The 14,492-nt window shown below is 39.1% G+C and overlaps 1 protein-coding gene across 5 annotated transcripts in view; it reads right to left on the bottom strand.

Annotated features, from left to right (window-relative positions):
- ZNF462 (zinc finger protein 462) overlaps nt 1-14,492 on the bottom strand; it is an 87,776-nt gene that overhangs the window by 65,011 nt on the left and 8,273 nt on the right. Inside the window, exon 1 of one of the 5 annotated variants that reach the window (XM_062019241.1) lies at nt 237-324. The exons of the other annotated variants lie outside the window; for them this stretch is intronic. The gene's annotated coding sequence lies outside the window, so the exon portion shown is untranslated. Of the gene's footprint in view, nt 1-236; nt 325-14,492 lie in introns of those variants that run through there. 5 annotated transcript variants of the gene reach the window in all.

Below are 14,492 nucleotides of genomic sequence, written 5' to 3'. Positions count from 1 at the left end.
AGATTAAGCCACCAGTATCATTCCACTTCATGCTGCTGTATTTCTACCAGCTTCAGAATATTGTGCAAGTACTAGTAACTGTTGTGCTTTTAGAGCTTTCTCCAGGTTTTTATTTCTATAAATTTGCTGGAGTTCTATAAACTTTCCCCAGCTGAGGACTAAATGTTTAGGTGGATCAGTACTACAGCCTTTTATTATCAAGTGGAGGGTCTAAATAGGAATAAGTTTCTCCTTACCTGAAAGCAGAACTTGCAATGGATCTCCAAGGTCTCAGAAGCTGAAGGAGGCAGAACCAGACTTGCTAATCATAGGACTGGTGGTATGGTTCACCCTTCCTGAAGAGCCTGCCCTTCAGATGCGTTCCAAAGCTGACAAACTAACTTGTATCATATACCTCTAGCCACCTGCAGTACAAGATCATTTTGGCAGTGAAGCTTCACTGTTAAAAAAAAAAAAAAAAAAAAAAAAAAAAAGTGGTTTCCTTTTCAGCTGAGCACACAGGGGCTATATATGTAGGCTTGATTACTAAAAGAAAGGAAATGTTCCAGTTAAAGACAAGAGGGCTTCTTTGCACCCATGTCTGGGAGAAAAGATTTTACACAAAATATGCAAGAGAAATGAGGATTGAACAGTCTGCTAAGAGGAAGTTACCTGCTTATCTTAATTTTACTTTCACTTCATGATGGAAGACAACCACTAATCTCAGTGTTACTTACAAGTTAAAATAGTCACTTATTCCAAAACCAAGAAACAGAGGAAATAGCTCAGAACTCTTTCCTCTTCCTCGTTCCTGAACTCCTTTGTCCTCCCATTGTCTTCTAACTTCTCCAGTTAGATTACTGCAATACAGATTTTTAAATCTTGAAAGTAGTTTTCCAAAATTGAAACTACAAATTAAGGACTCAGAATAAATTGTCAATTAGGTAATCAAAACTCTCCTTCATCCTGCTTTAGTAACTAGTTTATAAAGTTATTAAGATAAGCATTTACAGTGAGTCCTCTACTGCAGCATGTCCTTTGAAACGAAGCTAATATATAATTTTTCCCATAAACTGACTTGTTTATGCATGTTATCAAAAAAAGCTGATCTAACTATGGTGCTCGTTGTTAAAAGTCTTTGATGAGCACAGAAGACAAAATAGAGTTAATCTCTGAGTTTCCTAGATTTATCATCCTTAATAGACCATATTCAAAAGATCTGGAGAGGTATCTGACAAAAACATGAAATAGATTATCACTGAATGGAGTCCAGAATCTTGATTCTACTGAAACACTTTCAAATACAATTGGTGGGATATCTCTAGTATTAGAAAATTATGTTACTCTAGGAAATTGACATGTTGGTGAATTGATTGGGTTTTTTGTGCCACAACCACCTCTGTGGTAACTGCAGGACCACAGTCTCTAGTTCCAGTATGTAAAACCAGGACTAAAGTTCTGGGTGACCAAAGTGCTGGGTTGTAGAGTCCAGAGGAAATCAGATGCCTTCTGTTTAGGGTATTTACTGATCCTTTAGAAACCACAATGTGAAAGTCTATAGTAGCTCTATTGGGACTACAAAAACTCTTCTATAGTTCTTCTTTTCCACTAGTAAGACAACAGGAAAATACATCTAATTTTTAAGACAGAGGCATCTTCCACCAACTTTGTGTATAGATTCCACTTTGAGAACAAATTGCAAATGTTTTGTCCATAGTTTTAAGCCTAAACCAGTGAAATGGAGGAAACTCATGACAGAGAATCAAACCTAATCTGGTAGCTACAAACCTGCCATCAGCCTTACCATTTCACTTAGCTTGGTTATTTTCCTCTCTTTTCTTTGGCAGGTGAGAAAGAGTCTTCCTGCACATTCTGGTAAAACTCAAACACATCCTTAGACTCCCTACATGTCCAAATTACAGCATTCTGATCAGCTGTCCTTTACGACAGCCAGTCCCTGACCTGACATGAGATAATGGCAGCGGGAGTCGTCTTTCTAAAAGTCCATCTTCTATAGACAGCATCTGAAAAGAAACTGCTCTTAGGCTTGATGCCTTAGGACTTTCTACAGAGTCCATTAGTTATTCCAATAGCTCTTAATCTTTTCCACTATTAAATTAGAAATAAAGCACTATTTATATAGCAAACATTTTCTAGTCTAGATTCCAGACACTGCATCTTGTTACAGCTTGGTACAGATTCCAAATTCTTGTAATATTGGACATAGCCTGGCAAATTAACTGCTTTTAGTCCTCTAAATGTCACTTCTGGAAACCTTTGTAAGCAAGGAATGGACTCTGAAAGCTTTCAGTGTGAAGAACAGTTTTCTAGACTTCAAATCACTGCTATCCCCAATATTTCAAGACTCATTTTTACAGACATGCCAACTTTAGGAATGGATACAGTATTCCGAGAGCAGCATTTGCACAGATCAGCAGAGGACAACAGTATCTACTGTGTTTATACATCCAAATTCTATACTAGTCCACTTCACAGAATAGGTAGTCTAACAATTTTTAATGATAACTACTACTTTGCAAGATGATTGTTTTCTAATTTGAAAGACAAACGGCACTCTGAAAGTCCTCATAGGCTACAAAGCCAAGATGTTTCTTGAATAAGCTTCCTTAGAGCATTTTCTATTCCACATTTTCTATTCTCTACAGATACAAACTGAAAAAGGAGCTTTTAGGTCTAATATATATTTTTAATACAAATTAAAGGTGTAGAGAACAGAAGGAAAAAGTGGTTTTAAATCCTGTCTGACACCCTTGTCTGACTTGTGGGATGCTTTTGTTTGCAATGGAATGGGTCCAAAACAAAAAGGAAAACCCTTGCTTTTCTCTTTGGGATCAAGGGCTCTCAAAAGGCAAAACACTGGTGTTATTTGTTTGATCTACCAAAGCAAGCTTGTTATTTACTTTGGTAACAGAAGTCCCCAGAAGTCTTTTCTGATACACTAGAAAAGCTAGTGGCCAATGAGACTTATGGTTCCTCTACACTGTCTTCAGCATGAAGTTTTCTCATCCCACAGTCCTCTTCTCCTGGAGCTGCAAAAGCAGCTGCCTCCATCTGGATGATGATCTCTGAGGAACTAACCCAATTCTCAAACTCTTTTGGGTTGGAAAAAATAAAGCACAAAAGGTGATGGACTTAGATTTAAAGATACATGTTTTGATAATTTTCCTTCTTCAGCTTGGCTCTATTGAGAACATTTCATGGCATCTCAAAAATTTGCTGTTCTTTTTCAAGTATACCGAGTAAAGTACAAAATTCAGCATTTGGCCACAGGAACTTCAGACACCTACCTTGCTTGACCTGATGGATCACTGAGAAACCAAGCCATTGCTTTTGTTCAGAGTTTCGTACAACTTAAGCCTTCATGGTTTCTTTTTTATCTAGGCCATGACAGTCTTTTTGTGACAACACTATCAGCTTTATGATTTGTACAGTGCTCTGACTATTCAGAAAACAGTGATTGGTCCAACTGTCTCATATCTTAGGGAGTTCTGTTATTATGAAAATATAAGAACATCCTACAAAACAAAGATAAGATCTGCTTAATGTAAAGTTGGGAAACACAACAGCCTCAAAGGATGGTTTGCTGAAGATCTTCGAAACTATCCAAGATCCTCTGCTGTGCCTCCCATTTCCTGAAGAAGAAGTAAGCAGAAGATAATAAGAAATTCTTTTGGAGCCTTCACCAATAGAAAATTGACCTTTTTATCTCTGCTTAGCACCAGGCTGATACTGTTCTTTGAGAAAGCACTTGTTTTCAGACTTAAATCTATGTCACTTGGGACAGTGGTCCTTGATTTAGTTGTGATATGTCCTCCCTGGAGACATATTTCCCTCTTGTCCTCACACCCAGGCATTGTCTGAAAGCTCACTTAACCCTTTTACATTCTATTTTTTTTTTAATATATGCATTTTTTATCATTCTGTCCAAATAACACTGATTTAGTTTAGAAATGGCTGTTGAACAAAGGAGGTAAAATAACTTGTATCATTATTGCCTCTTCCCAACAGTACTTTTTCTAGGTCAAAGCAGCTGAAAACCCATACTTAAGGTCTGTTAGGTCAAATCCAGCATGACACTTCTTCTGGGATGTGTTTTAACCCTCTCCTAAGAATAAAGAAGAGGGAATTTTCACAATTGCTTTTGAATAATAAACATGCCAATCATAGCAGCATCACACATTTAAAAGTTTGAACACAGGCTTCCATTCAAGGCATCTAATGATTTTCTGATGTGTTTTTGTAAGTGGGCTCCTAAAGCAGCATCTTCATTCCCCACTGCACACTAGTGATGGGCTCATCATCCCGTGGAACTAATTCCTTCTCTTTTGAATTGGCAAAACACTCTAGACAGTATGTGGGAGAACAAAGAATGGAAGGAATCCCATGGATCACTCAGATTGGTTCTGTTATCATAGACACAAATCTAATCTCCATTAACTTAAAGAAAAATAGCATGCTTGTGAAACAAATTACAGTTATGGGTCCCTGAGAGAAGAAAAGCCTGATTTCCAAGAAAATTGTTTCCATATGAAAGTCTCTTGATCAAGAGAAACAGCTAGCAGTTCCTGGTCCCAGTGAACATTCAGAAAAGGTAATACACAGATCTAACTGACTACGATACTGGTAAGACTTTTACACCCCTCCTTCTAAAGGATTCATTTCTGAGCTGAAATCCCCCTTGAGGCTGGAATTCAAGTATTATAGTTGCAGGAACATGAAACAACCCTCAATTCTGCGACTTATCAAAAATCCCTATTCTGTTCCCTCTCCTCTCACACTCACTTGGCCTCATCATGACTTCAAAAAGGGGAGTTGCTACTAAAATTCCACTTGGGTTAATTTGGCTATCATAGCTTGATAGCTGGTGCATGAGAAACAGAAGGATTCTCCCAAGCAGAAGAAGATACTAACTGTCCCAGTAATTTAATCAGTCCAGCTCTCCCTATCAAGGACGCAATCCCATCAAGGACACAACTGAGAGGCATCTCAGAACACACAGGTACATCATTCAGGGAAGTCAAAGAGAGAGAAAAATTAAAAACCTCCAAATTTCCTCATGTATAGAAAAGGTCTTAAATCCTTCTTTACTGGGAGATCAGAGTTAATTGAGCTTCCTTCCCACTGAGCTTCCTTCAGGGTAGGCCTGGTCCCATATTCCAGTCCCAGAACATTTCATCGGCTTCCTAATGCTAAAGATTTTCTAGGCAGGCTACAGAAGAGAAAGTTCTCAGTTCAATACCAATAGTCCATTGCCACACTTTCATTATTACAAGCTTGTCAGTCTGCCAATGCAGAGAACTTCTAGAACTCCTGCTTGCTCTCTTCCCACAGAACACAAAGCAGCATATTCCTTCAGAAGCTCTATTCAACCTCCCTTTCTTCTCTATGAGCCTGCATCTTTGAGACAATGGATAAGAGGAGGCGGACCACTTCCTCCATTCATTTGCTCAGCCTGCTGAAACGTCAGATCTGTCTGATCTTGCAGCAGAACCATTATCCTTTGTTCTGATCAGGTTGCACAAATAGCTGTGCTTGTGTCAGTCCCCAGAGCAGAGTTTTTTTTTCATGACCGATATGATTACAGCTCACATAACACATTGTGTCCTACTAAAAATGTTGCAGTTTCTTCACTCCAGATTCAAGAGTTCTCCTACAAAAATACCACTCAGTGTTATACACCAGGGAAGAAGGGGAAACTGTGAAATGCTGTCATTACGTGTATCCCACCCTCACCAAATGAGCCCAGAGTCATAAGAAGCATGTGAAGAGCTTCAAGTTGAAGGAATTACAGGGACACCAGATGATTATGACTCCCAAGACATCCTACTGCTTCTCTACAGGTTAGGCACTCCCCATGCTGATCAGCAACATCTGCCTTTACAGGTCCTGACAGCTTACTTCTTCCCACACAGACAAATTGGGCTGGCCCCAGCCACCCCCACTGCTGTGGTGACATACCTTTGCCCAGAATTCACACCTGGACTGCCTGAAATCCATCTGCAACTGAAAAGACACAGGTTAGCCGCTGCCAGGTTATATGAATATTCAAAGCGGTACCTCTGGTAAGCACTTCAGTTTCCTATACCAACAGAATAATAATAAATCACCGCATCTACAGATGGAGCTCTGAAAAGGTTACAAAGCATGGCTTTAATTTTCCCCTTCCTCTGTGTTCTACTATAATGCCTACTACTTAGGAAAAGAGTTGTTGCTATCGCACACCTCTTTCTTTTCCTAGGGAAGAAAATCAAATTAACCAGAAAACACAGCCTGTAGGTTCTTGAGAACTTCAAGCTGTCTGAATGTACACATTCAGGCTGGAGGCTGAACTTTATCTAGTAGCTCCAAATTCCCTGTATTTTAGCCTAAGTGCAAGTATGTAGTCCGTGTCCTCTCTCATACCAGGTAAAAGCTTGAATCCCTATTTTTGGCTTTCAGACAGGAATTAAAGAGGAAAAAAAAAAAAAAAAACTCATCCATGGTTTGCAATGAAAAACACACCTCCTGCTTTTATCCAAATATAATCTAATCCAGTCTTTCCTCATAGTTGTAATATCACTCAGAGTGCTTCACTCACTAACTTTAGCTTCACGTATGGAACATGGGGAATTACTGATACAAACCTTTTGTACAGGGAAAAAAAAAAGTGCAGATAGGTCCGATTAACACTCCTGAGTTTGCAATCAGAATAAATACAGTTCCATGAAGATACTGCCATTTTTAGTAACTACAATGCCTTCCATAATGCAACAGCATTATATGAATTCTGTTTCATAAGGGCTTTGACTTGCCTTCTATTATCCCAGTCTTGCTTTAGCTCATATTTTATATTAGAATGCGTTCCAGGAGGCATATGGCAATAGAACTAGGTCAACCGTTAACCAAATAACAGGAAGCTGCTCTGCAGAGCACACCCTTCAAAGCTTGCTTAATGAGCTAGCTCTTCAGAATATGTCCTTCAGTAAGGTTGAAACTAACAGGTCCATGGGATTTTCTTTGAAGCCACAAGGTCATCCAAGTTAGGCAGCTTCTGCACGTGAGAGACTCTGAACAGCAATCGTGAAGTATAAAGGCATCTGGGTCAGATGTTAAGAGATGAAGAACACTCCACAATCATACATGGGTCAGTGAATATCAGGAACCAGTTTCAATAATTTCTTCATCTTATCTGCAAGCAGAGGCCATCTCATCATTAATCTGCTCTCACAATTTCAGCAAAGAACACAGGAATTTGGCTTTGTAGAGCTTGTGGGGGAAGATACCATCACTAGCTAAAAGAGTTACCATCTGTCTGCCTCCTTCCATGCTTTCCTTCCCAGGTGAGAGTCAACTCCAAACACTTGCAAGGTTTGAAAAAAAAGACTGATATTAAGGCTTGCAAGTCTTGTTTTCCCCTTGATCTTGTTGAGATACATAGAGGATTTAACATGATCTGTTAAATCACGGAGAAAAAAAATCCAGCAAAATTGATGATATCTTCACTTGTTCCATCTCAGTCTTACAGTCTGCTTCCACTAAACACCACACTCCATATTTTTAAGCAACCATAACTGCCCAGGCTTGAACTGTAAGTTGTTAGGACTCTGTGAAGCATCAGATGACAAGGAACAGAATCCATGAGTAACATGGTGGTTAGACAAAGTTCAGATTCATGTTATACTGTTAACAAATAGCAGAGATAGCCTGTTCAAATTGTTTCTAAACAAATGAAACACAAACACTTGCCAGAGCTCTAATTGAAGTTTGCATACAACAGTCACTGATATCCACCACTGAACTGTTGTTATAGTAACTCAACAGTCATGTACCACAAACCAGTATCAACTTCTCAAACTCAAAAAAAGCTACCATGAAACAATCTGACTACAGCCAAATCTTGAGATTAAGCATATATGAGTATTAGTATTAGTCTTCCTGTAGCCTTAGAAAAAATGGATACAGCTTCTTATCTATCATAGTCTTTATTATGGAAAATATTTATATGAAACAAAACATTCAGAGATCTTGAAGTCATTATTTACCCAAGCAAAGCCAACATGAAAAAAAAAAATCCTCTCTTTACTGTAGACTTAGGTTTCTCCACCATTTCTAATAACAAAGGAATCCATATATGAGGAGTTTCTCCAGTAGTTCACACCTATCCTTTTGGCATTAAAAAGAAAACAAATGAAAAAAAAAAAACAAAACAAAACAAAATCAAAACTCCACAACCATGTCCAACATACATTCTCATGATAGTGCCTCCGTAATTGAGAACTTCTCTCACAGTGTTTATGTGATGGGAACTCAAGTCCATCTTTCTGGTGCTAGATCCTTCTGGTCTACCAGATAATAATTCCAGTTCCTAACTATCAGACGGAGGAAATGATGAGGCATCCATAATGACAGAGAAAACAGTTGGTGTGTGTGATCATATGTCCTTGCAGATTGCTTTGTATCTTAAGCGACAGCTCTTTACTGAAACAGGCTAACTCAGTGGAAGACTGCCAAGCATGCTGTGGTGAGATTATCATCTTAGTAGTTATTTATAATAAACTATCTTCAGCAAGTAGCACCTTTTTTGATATGAAAAATTCAAGGACAATATATTTTCTTTGCAGTATATAGTTGTTCTATAAGAAAAGCTGCAGACAAAATCTAGAAGCATTATTCATTTGCATATGTAGAAACACTTCTGATGAATGTTCTCCACTGTGTTCTAAAAACTGTTCTTCAACACAACTAGAAAAACCACAAAATTACCAGCTACTGGAAAATAAAACCTGCAAGGGAAATTATATGGACAGACACAACAGACCAAACATACCTCCTGATTTGCCTGCATCCTTAATACTTTTGATGCTGAAACAGACATCACAGCCTAAGATCTATCTGTGCAACTAAGAAAAGTTCTGCCCTGAGAGACAGTGTTCAAGTTTCACATAATTCTTCAGTGCCATTTCTTTCCAAGTGACCTATGCAAAAGTGCTAGACACCCATAGTTTTAACCAAAAAATCTCCTGAATGGGGCCAGTGGAGCAAGGGCTGTGTAAGGATGAAGTTACTGCAGAACAGAACAAACAGTCTTCACATACAAGTCACATTTTATATGCATCCCCTCCTCCTGTCACCAAAATGCAACTGGGAAAACATACCTGTGGGTTGACTACTCCCACACTCTCCAGTTCTTAGGAATATATGAAGAAAGTCATATGTTTGGAGGGATACTACAGAACAGCATCTAAGACAAGGATTCATTCAAGCAGAGCTGTAATATTACTCTTTGAAAATCTTGCTGGGCAGGCAATAGAAACCATGAGAGCTCTGATTATGAAGTTCAGCTCTGCCATGCCCATCAGGAAACAAGCTGTGATATTCTAGAGCTTCCCAGGTTGCAGCTACAGAAAGATGCCTGCAAATGCTTTGGGAGAAAAAAACTCTAACCAATAAACAAAAAAACCCAAAAAACCCACAACAGAAAACCCCAAACCCATTGACTGGTCTGTGACTGAAGATATATCACTAGATTTTTAAGTCTACAGATTGTTTAGTAAGCTTATTTAGAAATTCTTTTTCTGCAGATTTAAACAGTCATGTAACACTATTTGGTTCTTATCAAAAGAAAAAAAAAAAAAAAGGTGGCATGGTAATTTGCTACTAGCTTTAACCAAATAGGAACAAGAAATTCTAATAGGACATTCCTGCTAAAAAAAACCCCAACCCAAACCAACCAACCAACCAATCAAAAAAACAACCCACAACCCAGAAACAATTACAGTAGCTTTCTACGGTTTCTTAGTAATTACAGAGTTTCAAAGTCTACACAGAATCACTTGCAGTATTTCATACCTTTCTGCATTTCACAGCTGCTGGTGCAATGTTCTCAAATGGTTACAGCCTTTTAACAAAATGTCTCTGCACTAAAGCCAAAAGGATCTACAATGAAACCTCATCTGAAACTCAGGACTTTCACATGACTAAACTCTTCTTCTCCAGATCTGCTTAGCCCTTCAGCCTCCCCCCAGCCCCTTTTATAATCCACCACACATGCTTTTGGAGAACCCTTCACTTGTTTCAAAACAACAACAACAAAAAAAAACCAAACCAAAACAAACAAACAAAACAAAAAAAACCACCAAAAAACCCCAACCAAACCAAACCAAACAGGTTCAAAAAGAGAAAGAAATGAAACCCTGCTGGGCTGAAGTTTTCAGATGACAAAGCAGAAGATAATCATTTAATACCAAGTATGAAAGCAGCATAAAAGGACGAGATGCTGAGAGGAAAAATCTATTTAGGCTTCCTGCACTGGCATGAAATGGCTGCTTTCCTTCTTACTGCCAGCTCCCATGCTTCATGTTGACATTACACATCCTGTACTGTAGATCCACCCCCATGCTGATGCTTGCCCAACAGAATTATCTCCTGCGTCACAGCAGTGGTAACAGAACTGCTGGCTCTGCAGATCTGAAAGCATCATTTCAATGCTTCAATACAGGCAGCAACTGGACACACAACCAGCTATTCTGGGTTGGTGTGTGGCACTCTCAGCACTGTATTACTTGGCCTAACCTTCTGTTAACCAGATGGTCTGTTCTCCCCTTGGGACCAAACAATTAAACTTTATTTTATTAATTTCTACCAAAATGCAAGGACAGTTTACAGCAGTTGTGTCTGGTTTATCTCCAACAGAGTTGCTAAGATGAAAATGACCTAAAAATAACTGGAAATGCTGCTTGACACCAACAGAGAACAAGATCTTTTGGAGTAAATATTTAAATGATCTGCCAGATGAACTACCATAGCAGTATGAACCACAGGGGTAGCAACTTGTACTGTGTACACATATGTACACACTCCTGTCTTTGTAAAAGGGCCTAGGTCGCATTTTCCCTGATCCTCTTGTCTTGAAAAGGCAATTACCACATCAGTATCTACTCAAACTGATCCCTTAACAAATAAAAAAATAAATATTTTTTTAAAGGTGTGAAGAAACATGACTTGTGAGAACATCACTGTTATTGGTAGGTGCTTAGGGACATGGTTTAGTGATGAGCTTGGCAGTGTTAGACTAATGGTTGGACTTGATGGTCTTAAAGGTCTTTTCCAACCAAAATGATATTATGACTCCCAAATGCATGTACACTGTCTACAGCAATATGAATGTTCTCATGAGCACGCAAACTCACATGAAATCATATTGCAGGGATATGCCAGCTCTAAGTTAGGCTGAAGCTGAGTAGTTATAATGTATGTGCTCTCAAATTCAAAGGCTGAGAATGAAAGAAAAGGAGCACAAGAATTAAAGTGGAAGAATTATCTAATGCATATGCTTCCACTGGCTCCTACAAATGAGATCCAACCATGCCCTCACATACAATCACAAGTGAACATCTCCTGTATGTAGGTGGTAGCTGTTGAAAGCTAAGGGCATCTTCTACTCAGGATGCAATTTCCGAATGCCTCCCTGAAAACCGCAGAAGAATCAGTCTGTGCGGCTAAGGGTTTGATCATCTAATGCCTACTCACAGGAGTAGCTTCAGTGAAATTCAAAATCAGATCCCACTGATTACTCATGTGAATAAGCTTTTACAATGTATGGGCTTTAGTCAAATATAACACAGTAACAAGAAAATGCAATGGTAGCTGGGGTCCAACCCATTAAGAAGCCTTTGTAATGTTCCTAATAGTGGCAGTGAGGATCTATTAAATAAATAAGGCATACTTGCCTGCACACGCAAACAAAATCCTGGGAATGTAAGAAGAATCCTATAAAAGTTGCAGTTTCACTGCCTTCCAAAGAAGATAGGAAGCCAATCCACATAAAATCTAACCATAATTAATCATTAAAATCTGTTCTTCATGGCTACCACTACAGTGCCATGCTTCCACGGCAAGGCTGGATTCACTGTTCAGATTGCTGCACGTAAGCATTTACCTGAGGCAGTCTTCTTAAAAGCTCAAAATCTCTGCTGGCTGGGGTGTCAAATATGTTTAAATAGGACTGCACTGGTATTATTCAGCTTCCCACATGTGACTAACTTCTGATGTGGAAAGAGATCACAAAACATCTTCTTCACAAGTCTTGGGCAACTAAAACACTCTTTTGGTCATCCATTACTAAAATTCTTACTCAGACACGAATAACCCTCCAATCTCAGTGCCAACAGACACTGCCTTTAGCTCATAAGCAGACTGCTTATTTCACCTGTAAAGAGAATTAGATATCTTCAACACATCAAGAAAACATGCATGAGAACAGACTGTGTGTCATTTTAGCTCCATCTATCTTTAAAATTTCCCCAAAGACCAGAATTTTTTTTATGTCCCATTTAAGCTACTAACTCATCATCATATGACTGGCCTCCACTGCCATGACATACAAAACTTCAGTATATTGTGACAGGCCCCCCAGAAAGTCATTCCACAACCTGAAACATCATCTACCCTTCAAATACACTAAAAATAGATTCCTCACCCCCTTCAGGTCTCAGCAGCCCATATGATATTACAGTACAGTATTAACAAACCTATGTAGACACAAATTCTTAAAATAAGTATCTTCAGAGATAAGACCAGAATATTAGTAAGCAACTTATATTCCTGTACACCACTGAAGTAACATTGGTGAATCTGTGGAAGCACTGAAGGACCAGGAGGGCAACGATCATTTCATACGCGTTTTGCAAGAGCACACCACATGCAACCTTTGGCCAACCTATCTGTCATCTTGCCAAGCAACTTCTACTCAAAGTTTTTGGTCTGAAAGACATTTTCTGAGTGCAATCTCAGCAGTTTTTACATAGTTCCTTGGGCGAACAACATAGTGAAAATCTTTTATTTCCCCCTTCTCCACAGAAGAAGGAAAGAGAGCAGCACATTTGTAGAGGGCACGGAATGGAAAATTCATACTAGTATGGTATCACCTCTGTAATCTGATCATTTTAAAATAATTCAGGTTTACTCATTTATTCATGCAGCTGAGAGACCAAATATATTGACTCACTCTTTCAGCAGCTCCAATGAGTAATACAGTTATGCCCTTGGAGCCAGGGATTTCAGAAGGTCTCACACACATATGGATAACCTGGGAGGAGAAATCTGCTTGCTCTTGAGAAACAACAGCTTCTTCTCAGCCTACCAGAATGGAAATAGACCAGGAGCCAGCACCATCAAAGGGTGAAATACAGGAATCCTACAAGCCTGAAGCTGAAAGCCATCATATATGCTGATCCACAACATGGCCTCTAGTCATATTTACCTCCAGCAAGCCTTAATAAAGGCTTTCCTCTCCCCAGGACCTGGTGGTATTAGACACTAGGCTATTTTACACTATATGCTTGATCACAAACAAGAGAACTTGACCTCTATATGACCTGACATAGCTGAAAGCTGATATGCCCTCCCCCAGCAAAGAAAAGGTCACTTAGACCAAAAGGAACCAGTCCACATGGACTTTAAGTAACATGAATTCAACTTTGGGGATGCACTCCTAGCCAGGAACCCAAATTCTTTCTCACAGGGCTGCAAGCCACAGCCATATGAGAGGGAGGCACAATTCAGCCGTCAAGAAGCTAATTAACAAGGCTGAGAGCTGTCTGGCTGCTCTCAATTTTCCATTGGCCATTTGTTAGCATTTTTACACTTGTCAAGTTATTTAGCTATGCATGACAGAAGCACAGTTTCAGAGCCCACCACTGCTGGAGGTCCTATATCTTGCAGCCAGAGCCACCCAAATGTAGACAGGGATGGGAAAAACTGAAATGCAAGACCAGAGCGCTTCAAATCAAATAAGGAGAAATCATTCCAAGTTTGTTCGCATTGACATTTATTTATTTATTTTTCTGACTTCTGCTTGTCACATAACACAGAAGAAAATGAGATGACTACTTCTGGTCATAGTCTTCCAAAACTTGCGCCATTATCAGTGAAACTAAGTATTTACTGTATAGTTACTCTCTTCTTCCATACTCACCACAAGCTGCAATACACCTGAGAACATACAGTCAGAGTGGCAGTGGTGACACAGAAACAAAGTGGTAGATAGCTCCAGTTCCCAACTCTCAAGTATTTACAAACAGCAGAGAAGGTCTCCTCCAGTCTCAGACAGCAGAACCACTCTCAAAACATTTTTCTTATCTACATATTGATTTGTTTCAACATACACATAACAAAAGAATCCATCACCAAGGTCTAAATTTCTGATATCCCTGTTAATGATGCCTATTATACTGTGTCGAGACAAGGGTGAACTTAAAAAAACATTAATAAGTCAAGATTTCAAAGGCTGGACACTTAATTCTTTTGTCTCCTTAGTGTTTGATCAGAGATACCTGTTATAAAGAGCCACATGCCCACAAATCTGGCCAAATCTGACTGTAACTGAAGAATTTAAGTGCAAGTTAAAAAAATAAATATTCAGGGGCCCCTCTAAGTTCTCTCCAGAAGCAGTTTGCTCAACTAGATGAAAAGTCATCCCTGATTTACTGAATACACCTCAAGACCAGCAGTCC

The sequence above is a fragment of the Colius striatus genome, chromosome Z, assembly GCF_028858725.1.
Source record: "Colius striatus isolate bColStr4 chromosome Z, bColStr4.1.hap1, whole genome shotgun sequence".
Lineage (NCBI taxonomy): Eukaryota > Metazoa > Chordata > Aves > Coliiformes > Coliidae > Colius > Colius striatus.
This window is presented reverse-complemented; position numbering and strand designations above follow the sequence as displayed.